Source organism: Diabrotica undecimpunctata, chromosome 7 (genome assembly GCF_040954645.1).
Source record: "Diabrotica undecimpunctata isolate CICGRU chromosome 7, icDiaUnde3, whole genome shotgun sequence".
NCBI lineage: Eukaryota > Metazoa > Arthropoda > Insecta > Coleoptera > Chrysomelidae > Diabrotica > Diabrotica undecimpunctata.
The window spans coordinates 87,821,393-87,832,188 of NC_092809.1; the positions used below are offsets into that span (position 1 = coordinate 87,821,393).

The 10,796-nt window shown below is 32.7% G+C and overlaps 1 long non-coding RNA gene across 1 annotated transcript; it reads left to right on the plus strand.

Moving 5' to 3' along the window:
• Positions 1 to 1,363: 1,363 nt before the first annotated feature.
• On the plus strand, positions 1,364 to 10,575 carry LOC140446842 (uncharacterized). Its single transcript, XR_011951516.1, has 3 exons — positions 1,364 to 1,474; positions 9,248 to 9,775; positions 9,849 to 10,575. It is a non-coding gene; the product is annotated as an uncharacterized lncRNA (long non-coding RNA).
• Positions 10,576 to 10,796: the final 221 nt, after the last annotated feature.

Consider the following 10,796-nt stretch of genomic DNA (forward strand, 5'->3'; position numbering starts at 1 on the left):
TAGAAAATATGAGCCCCCTTAATTTAATTAATTAGTAGTTTAAGATATATCTGATATTAATTAATATACAAGTATGTAAATGGTTTGAAACTTAAGTTGACTGCATTTGAAAACATATCTAATATTAGTTTTATAAAAATGTTATTCATAAAAAATTCTGAAACTTCATAAACCTAAAATACCATAACATATATAAAACTTCATTTTGTACACAAATAAAGTAGCTTTATTATAAAAAAAAAGCATAAATCATATTTTTAAACGCAAAAAACTGCTGTTGTTACATTAAAAAAATGTCAAATAGTACATATTTAAAGAATGGCCAAAACAAAAATGTGATTAATTATTAACTAGTACTTTATACAAAATATCAAGAACCTTCTAGTTGAAATCTCTTTGTTCACACCTATACAAACTTATTTATTTGCAAATGAAAGCAAGTGAAATGTACAATAATTGAAGTTGTATACTGTATAATGTCCAGGTGTAATTCAGAATATTACCTATATTATTTTAATAACCTACTTCATTTATTAATATTTATAATTATTGTTACCTGAGATTCACCAATTGTAAGGATTGCATTCTCACGCAAACGGATAACAGCTAATGAGGCCCTATCTATACAGTCCTTCGCGAAATGTTTAGAACACAATTTACTAAATTTTGAAAGTTCCCAGTCCCCAGTTCCCACACTATTTACGAACTGTATCCAGACATTTCTCCTTTCAACATCTTTAGGAAATCTACAACCACATAAACCAAATTAAAAAGATTACCTGTTCTTTTTACACGCAGCATCACTAAAAACGGAAGTAATACCGCCCTGTACACTGTTTACAATTTCATACTAACCTATGAAAAGATATTCCAGTGGAGATTTTCTTATTGTTAGGAGTGTTATTTGGACACAAAATAAAAGAACACGATGTCATAATAGTTTCACTTTAAATAAACGTAAAAACCGTACAAAAATAAGTTCAAAATATTTTTAAAATTAAATTTCTATGCACAGAACTATTCGACACAAACAATCTGTCAGATACTCACCAATATGGCGAACCGATCCCATCTATTTCACCGTATGTCATATCCCCTCTCTTACATATCTCTGCGTTTTACGTTTAACGTACATCAAAAAGTAGAGGGCCTAAAAACTCTCTAATAGTTTTGAATCCTTTCAGCTTTCAGAAAGATATGACAGATTAACGTTAATTGACATTTGACGAACGTAACCTATAAAACGGCAGTTATTATATTCTGGCTGATTATTCAGAAGAATAAAAGCCAAAAAGAAGAAGAAGAAGTTATTATATCTTTGGTTATAATAATAAAATAAAAAAAAAATAAATAAAATAAAAAAAAAATAAAAAAAAAATAAAAAATAAAAAAAAAATAAAAACATTCACGACATAAGCTTTAGTTTGGGAGGCTGTGTTTTCATTCCTTTCCATCTAATTTTGTGTTGGTTTGTGTAAGCGTCTATATTCTTTGGTGTGTGTTTCTAAAAGGTGAGTTGAGCTTGATAACAGCTAAATAAGCTTTATTTTGTTAGTTTGCATAGTTTGTTTATTGGCTTAATTTTTTTGTTTTTCTCTGATTACATGCTTATCTCTTCTGGTTGATTATTTAAAGTAGTATGAGCGTCACAGGGGGGGGGCGGCCCCCCCAACACAGGGCTAGAATGCCAAGATCAGATGGATAATGATGATAATTTTATTAATAATGCGACCAGTTATACCAATAACCTTAAAAAAGAGCCAGTTTTTTATTCACAAAACGATAATGGGCCTTTTTTGATATATGTGGAATCCACTGAAAAAGTGGGTTTCAATATTGGTAAATTTAACAATATTAAAATTGCTAGAGATATTTGCATTCAAAACCTAACTGATATTAAAAAAATTAATAACAAAGGCTTAAATAGAATCTCAGTAGAATTTGTTAACTTTCAAGCTGCAAATAATTTTGTAAAAAATAAAACTCTGATAAAGGCTATAAAATATTTATACCATTCAATTTTGTAACTTGTAAGGGATTAGTTAGGCAAATTGATGTCGAATTAGGAGAGAAAGAACTTTTAGAGTGCTGTAAAACAGACAGCTCAGTAGAAATTCTTCAAGTTAAGAGACTTAATCGTAAAATAGTTAAAAATAATGAAACTACATATGAACCCACTGGATCGGTTCTCTTTACATTTAAAGGAGTTTGTCTCCCTAAATCCATAAATGTATATAGATTGGAAAGACCTGTTTCTGTATATATTTCACCAGTAACTCAGTGTTTTAGATGTTTAAGGTATGGCCATACACGTACAAATTGTAAAGGCAAGGAGAGGTGCTTTATCTGTGCTGAAGAAAAAAAAATCGGACGGGGAGGTTCACTCTTCTTGTGAAATTAAATGTTTTTATTGTAAAAACCCCCATAAATCAACCGATAAAACATGTCCCGAGTATACAAGACAAAAAAATATCAAAGAGCTCATGTCTTTTGAAAATATAACCTTCTATGATGCTAGCGAAATAGTTAAAAAAAATTATTTGACACGTGATGAATTTGTATATCGCCCCTCCGAATTCCCTATCATTAAAAACTTTAATAGAACTGAAAAAACTCATGATAATAAAGATAACCTCATTCAACCTTCACAAAGACGTACACATCATGTAAGAACCGACCCTATCAAAAGATCTTTTCAACAAGTTGTGGCTGAAAACAATAAAAAAAAAGAATAATTCACAAAGGCTATGATAAAAAGGCTCATAATGAAAATTTACTATTTCCCAACTCAAGATCTCAAAATGAAAACAACTCACCAAATTTCTCAAAAAAACTTGAAAATAATATAAATACACAGTTGCCTACTACTAGTCCAGTTCATACGTATAATTCACAAGAATCTCCTTCCTCATATCCAGATGAGGTTAGATGTATTATTAATGCAATCTGTAATACTTCAGAAAATAATAAAAGAGTAATTAAAAACATACTCTTCAGTCAAAATTTTAATATGAATATAGACCCCGGTTCCCAATCGGACTCAGAGTCCTAAATAACCTTCTTTTCTTTTCAACTAGGTCAGACACAATTAAGTTAAAGATAATTTTTTGGAATCTAAGAAGCATAAATTCAAACAGGGGTAATTTAATTAGCTTAATTTACAACGAAAACCCTGATATTTTTTTAATAAATGAGTCTTGGCTAAAGGCCAATGACAATTTTAGGCTCAATTCATATAACATAGTTAGGCAGGATAGAGATGATGGGTATGGTGGGATAGTAACGTGCATTAGAAATAATATAATATTTAAGAAAATTAAATCTTTTTCTTCAGAACATATTCAATATATAATAATAGAAATAGGTAATCTACAAGTAATTAATTTTTATTGCAACTCACATATGCATATAAATAACAATATTTTAAATGATCTTATTTCCTTTAATCCTAAAAACATTATAATTATGGGAGATTTTAACTCTCATCATCCCTTATGGGATAAAGCTACACCCAACAAAGGAGGTAGAATAATTCATGATTTCCTATTTGATAATGATCTTGTGATTATGAACGATGGTTCACCAACACTATTTCAATTATCAACGGCAATACCAAGTGCAGTAGATTTGACTATGGTAAGTGGGAATCTAGCTATACAGGCTAATTGGGATACTATTAAAGATTGTGGTAACAGTGACCACTTTCATATACGTCTTTTACTTAATGATAATGGCAATTGTGAGGTATTTAACAACATGACTAGTCCTTATAAAATTAGAAACTTTAAAAAAGCTGACTGGGAAGCGTACCATAATAAAGTTTTGATGTACCTTCAAGATTTAGATTATAACTTAAGTTATGATCAACTAATGTATATTATTAACACAGTAGCTGATCAAGTAATTCCGTTTAAACAGGCCGGTATACATATTAAAAGGGGTAATGCCTGGTGGGATAATGATTGTACATCCTGGGTTAAGGAAAGGAAAAAAGCCATAGCAAATTTTAATAATGTTCCATCTATGGAAAATTATATATTAGCAAAAAAAACCATTGCATTAACTAAGAAAAAATTAAATAATAAAAAAAAAGAAAAGTTTAGGCTTTTTTGTGAAACTTTAAATAGGAACTCTAGCATGACTTATGTTTGGAACAAGATTAAGAAATTCAATAATAATAACTTCAAAACAGGAAGATTTAATCTTACTATTCCAGATAATCTTAAAATATCTATTTTAAATAAAATGTCAATCATAAATGTAGATCCAAATTTTGTTCTTGACAATGTAGATGAAAATTTAAAGCCCTTTTCCATAAATGAATTAAACCTGGCCTGAAATAAAAAGAAATCATCTGCCCCTGGTATGGATGATATATCTTATGAAATGTTTCAATTTTTACCTTTCAAAGCTAAACAAATTCTTATTAATAGTTATAATACAATTTTAATGGGTGGAGAAATACCAGCCGTATGGAAAACATTTAATATTATTAGTTTTTTAAAACCAAATAGGGATCCGACAAATCCAGAAAATTATAGACCAATTGTCCTGTCTTCATGTGGAGCCAAAATTCTAGAAATAATGATCAAGAATCGATTAGACTGGCAATTGGAACATAATTTAAAATTTTCAAATAATCAGACTGGATTTCGTAAAGGAAGAGGTATACAGATTGAACGAATTTAAAACGGAACATACGAAATCAATGTATTTCGGCTCAACTCAGCTCTAGGTGGTTGGCCAACAAAAGGTTATCAAATAATTATATTATAAAAATCCAATACTTCAGCGGGCTGCTGGATTCTGAATTCATTCAAGAACAAGTCAAAACTCCACCCAAATAGGTTGCCTAGAATCACTGTGAAAACTAGACTACACAAGCAGTTATTATGCTGTCAAACCACTTATCGCTTCCTTATAGTCCAAGAGATAGAGCGGAAATTTTGAACTGATCAGTAATATGACATTTCTCTATTGGAATATATTCATTGTAACTGGGTTAAGACTTTGCCTTACAGGCGGACGCCCCTCGTGGTACAGGGGGTGGCTATACAGGGATGAAGTTGTAATTTTTTTCAGAAAAATTAACGATCGATAATATGGCTGAAAATTTGCCCAGAGTAAGATCTTGGTATAACCAGACGAAATCCCAAAGGGCGGACGCGAGAGTGGATACATAAGGGGTGGCGGACAGGGGTGAAATTGCAATTTTTTGGGGAAAAATTAACGATAAGTAATATGTCCGCCATTTTCATGGCTCATTATTTAGCCCCTAAAAACTCTAAATCCAAAAGAGCGGACAGCTGGGTTGGTACAGAGAGCCATAAAACGGGGTCAAATGTACCACTTGCCTGCGCATTTTAGGTCTCGGTAACAATTTTCAAACTGATTTTATTATGATATTTTTATACCGATTGATTTGAAAATTTGTATGCTCACTTCTGTTACTATTCTGAGAAGCGTCAAGTAGAGTTTAAAATATTAAAATAATAATGATGCGCGTTCCATTTAGATCAGTAATTCTAGACGCATGCGCTAAATGTAATAAGTATCAAGATGCTTTTATCCAACTTGGTGAAACTGACTTCGATTGTAATGAAGTTTTTGAAACCTTAGAAACTTCCATATGTCACTTATATGGAACAGGACTGACGAGAACAAATCCAAAAAGAAAAGTAAACGATGTCAGATTTTCACTATTTAACCGGCAGTATAAGTTGCATGATATGAACGAGCCTTATTAAAAAAAACTAAAAAATTTCGATGCTTCAAGCTTACCACCATGTCAAGATAAATTACACCAACATCTACTGCGAGCCCATTATATTTCAAATATTTGGACAAATGCTCATAAAAAGTACCAACAGAATTGATTGTTGAAGAACATGGTTGGGAGTTTGAAGATGAAACATATAAATTCTAATGGTTTAGTGAACCTCAGATGCCAGAATCAATTCGAGAAGTAGTGATTGAAAATGAAGAAGCAGATAATGAATGTGATATTATTGAAAGTGAAAGTGACGAAGATGATGAATGTGATGACATCAGTGAGAGTGAGAAAAATGACGAAATTTTTAAAGTTTTTCTAAATTTTTTTTCTTATCGGAAAAATCGTTTGAAAATTTTTGGAAAAATTCATGGTATAACTGACAGAAAATCGAAAGGATTCTACAAATTAGATTTTATCTCAAAAAATTACGAAAATTTTCATTTACGGAAATTTTTTTGGAAAATTTTGAGGAAAACTCTACTTGACGCTTTTCAGAATAGTAACAGAAGTGAGCATACAAATTTTCAAATCAATCGGTATAAAAATATCATAATAAAATCAGTTTGAAAAACCGAGACCTAAAATGCGCAGGCAAGTGGTACATTTGACCCCGTTTTATGGCTCTCTGTACCAACCCAGCTGTCCGCTCTTTTGGATTTAGAGTTTTTAGGGGCTAAATAATGAGCCATGAAAATGGCGGACATATTACTTATCGTTAATTTTTACCCAAAAAATTGCAATTTCATCCCTGTCCGCCACCCCTTATGTATCCACTCTTGCGTCCGCCCTTTGGGATTTCGTCTAGTTATACCAAGATCTTACTCTGGGCAAATTTTCAGCCATATTATCGATCGTTAATTTTTCCGAAAAAAATTACAAAGACAAAGACAAAGACTGTAAGACAAAGTCTTAACCCAGTTACAATGAATATATTCCAATAGAGAAATGTCATATTACTGATCAGTTCAAAATTTCGGCTCTATCTCTCCGACTATTAGGCAAGCTCCTCTTTCCTTTAAAGGAGACAGATAATTGAACGATATTTTATACAATGTCTATCACCGGGTATGGATTTATTTTTGTCCAAGTTTTATATTGGTCTACTATTTCAAATGCAGTTCAAACAGACATATATTAAATTGTATGTTCCGTTTTAAATTCGTTCAATCTGTATATGACAACATAACATTCATCACATCTTACATTAACCTTGCATTTAAATCCTCTGAGTCAGTCATCGTAATTTTTTTAGACATAAAAGCTGCATACGATAATGTTGACATATATAAACTCTATAGTAAACTCAAAAACTTAGAAGTGCCTATCCGAATGTGTAACGTAATTCTCAATCTTCTGACAGAACGATCACTATATTGTAGGGGTAATGACGGCTCCTTCCTGGGTCCTGTACCAACAACCTCGGGTATACCACAGGGCTCCCCCCTGAGTACTATTTTATTCAATATTTACTTAAGGGATATTTTTGATTTAAATTTGGGAGAAGCATCTATCATAGGGTATGCTGATGATTTGGCAGTTATGATCAGAGGAAAAAGTGTAGCAGCCATGGTAAATAATATCAATAATGCTTTAAAGCATATAAATGCACACCTTCGTGAACACAACCTGTCACTTTCCATGGATAAATGTGAGGCAGTATGGTTCACTAGAGGGAGGAAACATACCATCCCACCCCCCGTACATATTAATAATGCAATCATTGCCTTTAAAAAAGAGGTTAAATATTTGGGTATTATACTGCAAGAAAACATGAAATGGTCACCACACATTACTAACATTACAAATAAAGCAAAAAAATCACTAAATGTATTAAGAGCACTGTGTAGGGTATGGTGGGGTGCAGATCCAAACACACTTTTGATCGCCTTCTCTGCTTTAGTCCAATCACATCTTGATTTTGGATCAATGTTTCTTAGACCATGTTCTAAGGCCGCTCTCAGTAAATTGGATGTGGTGTTTTATGAGCGATTGCGTATATGTATGGGATGTATGCGTTCCACACCCAGGGCTGCTCTTTTAGCCGAAGCATCTATATTAGATCTGGAACATAGAAGAAAACTACTGGCCCTTAAATTAATTTCAAAATTCTTAGTTGTAACAAATCATCAAACTATTCAATTTATCAACAACTTTCTATTAAAAATAATCCATAGACCGGAGTATTGGAATAAAGACAAAATACCATACCTAGTGGAAGCACTTCAACAGTATAGGCCCTATTTAAAGTTAATATATAGAGGTTCAAATTTTCCATGTTACGAAATTGATTTTCATATACTCAATAAACCTTTAAAGTCTTTTAACTGTAATTGTAAAAAAGGAGACATTCTGTCAAGAATTAATTTTGAGGCCAAAACTAATAGTCTAAAATCTCAGTATACTTTCATTTTTTCTGATGCGTCAAAGAGGGACAACAGAGTTGGTTTTGGTATATTCATTCCATCCCTAAATTATAAATTTTCGTCACGTCTTCCCAACCATTTAAGTATTTACAAAGCAGAAATAATTGCCATACATGATGCAGTAAAAACTGCCATTAATAAAAAAATTAAAAATGTGATAATTTTCTCAGATTCACAGGGGGCTATAACAAAACTCTGTAATCCTTCTTTTGCAACAAATTCTGAATATTGGGTTCTTACGACAAAAAGGCCAATTGCTGCATCTAACATGAATGGTTATAAAATCCAATTATCCTGGATACCGGGTCACTCAGGTATACCTGGGAATTCAGAGGCAGATACTTTGGCCAAAATTGGAACAGATCTTAATATTCCCAGAAAAATGGTATATGACATAAAAGACATTTTAAATTTCTTAAAACAGGATATTTTAAACATTTTTAAAGATAAATGGAGAATCTTAGTCTCATCCAGACATCGTGAGTATGCTAGAGTTCAATCAACATTCACCGATAAGACATGGTATGGCAATTTAAATTATAAAGATAGGAGACACATCACAACTATAATTAGAATGCGTACAGGTCATTGCCTGACTAATGCCCATCTTTTCAAAATTAATATAAAAGATGACCCTGCCTGTGAATGCGGCATGATAGAAAACCTGAATCACATATTTTTCGAGTGCCCTATTAACTATATTCCTAATTTGGACTTATATAAGTACTTTGTATCAAAAAAGAAAATATCACCATTATCCATGACTGACATTCTATCCTCTCCGGAAGACGAAACTATAGAGATAATCATGCGTTTCATTAACATTAATAAAATCAAACTCTGAAGCTCAACTATCCAATTTCCCCGATATATCCTATAATCCTGCCTGTTTTAGTGCTTTGGTGTTGGCCTCTTATTCCATCAAACTCTGAAGCTCAACTATCCAATTTCCCCGATATATCCTATAATCCTGCCTGTTTTAGTGCTTTGGTGTTGGCCTCTTATTCCATTTGTTGTAATATTAATTTGTCCTCCAATATTATTGCCGTAGATCAGAAAGCCGATACAATAATAGCGAAGTTATAAGCTATACAGAAACAAGAAAAGCGCTACCACGAGAAAAAGCTGTAGTTCAGTGAAGTTTTCAGAGATTCCTGCATGGCCCAGAGCCAGACAAAGTGGGGTCTCACACAAATCGGGCTGGCAATTGTCTTGCAGCAAAGCCATCAATACAACAAGACAAGACAAGACAAAAAAATAAAAATAAAATATTTACTTTATACTCAATAACCTATTTTATTTGAATTATTTGCTATAATGGAAGAAAATATTGAAAATGTATTAAGACGACGAAGACACGGAGAAGTAATAGATCACAATTTGATAAGAGGCTTAATTCTGCATAATATTTTTGATCCTGTAATACCTGTTGCACCAAGACCACATTTTGTGTTGGAAACAATTGAAGAGAAAGATGCTGAACTAAATTTTCGATTTAAGAAAAAGGATATTCCTCAACTAGCTCAGTATTTACGTGTTCCAAATCATTTTAGAACCAAATCTGGCCATGTAGTAACAGGTAAATAATAGCCATAGCTTGTATGATTTTTTTTAGTTTGAGAAACATTTTAACAGTAATTTTATTATTTTAGGAATTGAAGGTATTTGTATATTTCTCCGTAGGCTAGCATATCCTAATCGATTATGCGATTTGGAGTATGTTTTCCAAAGATGCCCAGCAGCTTTGTCGGAAATATGCAATTTTGTTTGTAAACATATATCTTCTTCTTCTTCTAATGGCGCTACAACCCTTTGTGAGTCTTGGCCTGCTTAACAATGTTCTTCCATTCTGCCCTGTCGGATACTTTCCTTCGCCACTGCCTGATGTTCATGGTTTTAAGATCCCTCTCTACGTCGTCTATCCATCTTTTACGGGGCCTTCCTCTTGTTCTGTTTCCTTGGGGCTTCCATCTCTGGACTACTTTTACAGCTCGATTATCTGGCATTCTTTCTAGGTGACCAAGCCAGTTTAGTCTTTGTGACTTTACAAATCTGACAATATCTGCGCTCTGCATTAGTTCATCCAGCTCGTGATTCATTTTAATTCTCCACGAACCATCGCTGCATTGGGTTGGTCCAAATATCTTCCTTAGTATTTTGCGCTCAAATATTCTCAGTTGATTTTCATCAGTGGTTGAGAGGGTCCACGTTTCACATCCATATGTGACCACTGGTCTAATTACTGTTTTGTAGATTCTCAGCTTAGACTCACGATTCAGTAACTTACTTTTCATTAAGTCTTTGTATGCATAAAAGCACTTATTACCGCTAAGAATCCGTGCTTGTATTTCTTGACTGATGTTGTTGTTGTCATTTATTATTGAGCCTAGGTAGGGAAAAGTGGAGGCATATTTGTAGGTATGGTTGTCTACCTTCAGATTCTCATGTTCATTCGATTTTGTGCACTCCATATATTTTGTTTTGCTTTCATTTATATATAGACCAAACGTAGCAGCTTCTCGTTTCAGTTCTATAACTTTTTCGCTTAATACACTTTTGTTGCGGCTTATTATGGCAACATCATCCGCATATGCGCATAT